Genomic DNA, 4471 nt, shown 5'->3' on the forward strand with positions numbered 1-4471 from the left:
CCAGTGAGGAGCAGGTGGTCACATCATGTGGTCTCCAGATGTGGCCTTCGGGACACCGCATTACTGATGCAGTGTTCCATCTGGACATGCATAATCTGAATCGGATCTCAAGGAAGCATCACACAAACCAAGGCTAAGAAACAGTCTATAAAGTAACTGACCTGTGCTTCTCATTAACGATCATGACGAAGCCAATGAGTTGTTCAATATTTCAGCAGACTAGGGGAACGATCAAGTACAAACGAGACCCTGGACTGAATTCTGCACCAAAGGGAAGCAAGAGGCTATGAAGACATTATTGAGGTGCCGGACCTGGTGTGCACACATCAGATCTGGTCTCCCTCCTCTGTCTTTAGAACCACACTGTCTTAGCTTAGTCTCTCAGCACGTCTCCTTGTAGCAGCCTCCTAGAACTTTCCAACGCTATCACAAGTTCATTGTCTTATCCTTCCAATCAGTCTTTGTATTGTCACCGGAAATCAATTATTTTTTAAAGTACAGCACTGAGCATGTTTTATTCCTAAGTAGAAGACACCCATGTCTCGCCATTGCTAACCCTCCTCTGGCAGCACACCTTTCTCCACATCCACTCAGATCTCCTTGCCATTTCCTCCCCTCATCTCCCAAGAGGATCCAGTTGATTGGTTCTTCTGCCCTGGGTAGTCATAACAGAGTCTCCAGCACAAAACAACAAAGACAGGTTTGGAATGGAGTATGCCAGCAAGGAAAGCAGCTACTTTCAATCTTTTGACCAAGTGTGAAACATAATTTGGAGGGGGGAGGAGGGCTCCTGTGAAATAACTCCAATGCGTTTAAAAAATATTATCTTTGCGAAAATAAATCAGTGTCAAATGCCTGTGCTAATCAAAAGGGAAGAGCGAATGTGGATCGGTTTGTTGGCTGACTTCCATCCTAAAATTTCCTGTGAAGCCATTAGATGTAGCCAGCTAAGGATCTAATAAGATCTAATAGTTCTGAGTCAGAATGATTCTATTAGCAGCCATTTTCCCCTGTCACAGCTGGTGCTGAGAGCCATATGTCATAAGACTCACTCTGTCCCCAAAGTTTAGAACACTTGCTGAACAGAAAGTAAATCACTGTTGTTGGACTAAATGACCCATGGGTTCCCAGGAGAACTCTCTTTTATCTTTTAGTTCTGTGCTGAAAACTTATGGCTTTTCCTGCCCATGCGGCCTTTCTCTTATTTCCCATCTGTTTACTTCCTATAATTTTGCCAAAATGTGGTTCCATTACTCTTTTCAATCAACAAGGACTGTTTCCTTGCCTCCTCTTAGAAATAAGAAAGGAATTGCTTTCAGTCATGAATTGGTACAATTCACTTGTTCTGAACTTACCAAGTAAGATTTAGCAGTAAGTGAATTCTTGCCTAGAATTCATGGTTAGTTCTATATATTAATATCTATCTCATGATCTACACCTATCATCAGAGCCACGTTTTAATGCATCAACTTTAACTTCTGTCATTTTCTTAAGACTCGAGGCTATATTAACATAATGAGCACAGAGGGAAGACTTGAGTTTTACTGAGAATGAGATTACGTATTGACAGAGTGAAGATGATTGTTCTGCTCTGTGGTGCTTTGAATATTCTCCCATAATCTCAGACATTTGAATATTTAACCTCTAGTCAGTGGCACTGTTTAGGGAGGCATAGGAAGTATGGCCTTGCTTGCTACCATGCCTGCTGCTTCCTCATGATGGACTTGTATCCTTCCGGAAGTGTGAGCCCAAGTGACCATCCTTGGTCATGGTGTTTTATCACAACAATAGAAAGGGACTAAGACATGCTCTGTAGGTTCTATAAAGTCAGGGGGAATTCTAATTTGTGATTAAGCAACCGTGTTCATCTCTACACAGGAGAGACGGTCTTCTTTGTAATTCTGTATTTCAGAGAGGATGCTGACATGCCATTCCAGGTCTACTCTGTTTACTGTAGATGTTTCTTGTGAGTTATATGTCCCTTGCCTTATGTGAAGTAGCACCTTACTCAGAACAGCAGCAGTTTCTAAGCTACAGAGCCATTTAAAGTTATCATACTTGAGCTCAAAGTTCATCAAGGATTTATGATTAGATTCCAGGAAACTGATGGAAAAAAATCCATGTTGCCCTCTTGCTTGTCCAGAGAATAATACTGCTTTATCAATGTCTGTGGAAGTTTCCAGAATATTAACTGATGGTTTTATGTAGTTGATAGCCTCAATCACCACAAATGAACTCTAAATGGGGCAAATAACAGCTGTTCTGCCCACATCCCAGGCTTGTGAGAAGTCTATAAAAATCATTCACAGGAGAAAGGTGAGATTTTAATGTTACATGCTATTAATGAGTACAAATAGTTCCCTAAGTTGTAGATATGATCACAGAAATGTAAATTTGAGGGAATCATCTAACATTACCTTCTGACTACAAGAAGATATACAGTCTGCTGACATCAGGAAGAGTCATCCTCATTGTCCTCATCCCATAACTTGCACTGAGGTGGAACTTCTATCGTATATGAGTCAGGGTTCGCTAGAGGAACAAAATAATAGAATTATATAGATATGCCTATGCATCTATCTATCTATCTATCATCTATCTATCTATCTATCCATCCATCTATCCATCTATCTATCTAGCCATCTATCTATTATCTATCTATCTATCTATCTATCTATCTATCTATCTATCTATGACATGTTCTGACGTGTTATGCTAAACAAGGAAAGACATTATCTCATCCTTCAGTTTAAAGTGAGGAAAACTGTGGCAGAGACTCAAGGTAAGAGCCTGAACCAGAAATCCTGGAGGAATGTTATTTACTATCTTACTTCTAGATTCACATTTACCTTCCTTTCTTATACGGCCCAGACGCACCTGCCTAGAGATGGCAGCACCCCCCCAAGTGGCTGGTCCTTCCTACAACACTTTTAGTAACTATCTTATAAGCATGGCCAAACTGGTCAAGCTAGTCCTCCAGTTGAGGGTCTCTCTACCCTCTGAGCTATGTCAAGTTGACAGCAGGAATTATCTATGATACACACACACACGTATATGTATATATATATATACATATATATATGTATACACACACACACACACACACACACACACACACACATATATATATATACACACACACTGCCTGACTGGTTTACACAGTGAACAATTCAACAATGGCTGGCTATATAAACTGAAGAATCATAGAAACCAATAGCTACTCTGAGAAGCTAGAAGCCTCAGAACAAGAGAAAGCAATGATGTGGTCACATTCTGTGCCTGAGAGCTTGGCAGTGTCCTAGACAGTCAGAGGTGTGGGTGTCAATTTAAGGAGCAAAGACACTGTAGCACGATGTCTGCCTATGATGGTAGGGCTGGGGTGGGTGTGCAATGCATCTAGTCAAGAAAAAAAAATCCAATTTGAAGCTCTGAGGGCTTTCTTCTACTTACTGTTCCTCTTGGAGTCCTGGCCTTCTGAACAGGGACCTGAACCTATGTTTGGGTTGGTTTGCTCTCTCAGTTCACTCACCACATGCCTGACTACCCTGCTGGGTATCTTTCAATCCAACCATTTGCCTGTCCTCTGTCAACTCAACTCCCAAAACATCTCAAACCATGCTTAGTCCCCAATAAACAGCATCACAAAGTCATAATTTTGCCTAATGTAATCTAACTAGTTACACATGACTGAAAATGCATTCTTGTCCTAGAAGGTGAAGTTTTTAAGGGTTCTCGTGCTTCCCTGGATGTCTCATAACTTACATACTATAAGCTAAAGTTGCTAGCACTCAAGTGTCAACACAGCAAGTCAGCTTGTGTAACATGATAAGACTACAGTGGAGACAAAGACAGCTCTTTAATATGTTTTATGTTTGTGCAAACCCATATTTTCTTAAAATTGAAGCTGTAACAGTTATAGTTTCCATGTCAGTAACTGGTAACGTGGGTGAAGCTGGTATTTATAAATATCTTTCTCTATTACACATTCTGTATTTCCTCTGCCTTCAGCAAATACCTTAGCAAGTTTGGGTCCTTTACCTGGAGGGACAATCCATCTTAAGTCCTAAAGGGTCTGGGCCATTTGTCATCGTGCCTGGATTTGAATATTGAAGTTTCCCATTAATTTTAATAATGCCTCGGTAACACGAATAGCTGACCTCCTGTACTCCAAATTGCTTTGGTCTATATGGCTGGGTCCTGTAAACCTAACTGAGAGTGATGGGATTGGGTGGGCTGTGGGCTCAGATGGAGATGTATTAACAGCTTGGTGAGTTTATTATGCACAGCACAAGTGACGAGGTGGGTTAGCTGATATCAGTGTTGGGGAGGTCTCCGTAGGAAGTAGTCCCAGTGGGAGGTGTGATCGTGTAATCATCTGGAAGGAGGAAGCTGTGGTCAGCACTCTGCATGAACTGTTTTTAGCTAAAGGTCAGCCTTTTGTCAATCAGCATCCTTGCTCTAACCCGGGGAA

This window comes from Rattus norvegicus, chromosome 7, assembly GCF_036323735.1.
Source record: "Rattus norvegicus strain BN/NHsdMcwi chromosome 7, GRCr8, whole genome shotgun sequence".
NCBI classification, from domain to species: Eukaryota; Metazoa; Chordata; class Mammalia; order Rodentia; family Muridae; genus Rattus; species Rattus norvegicus.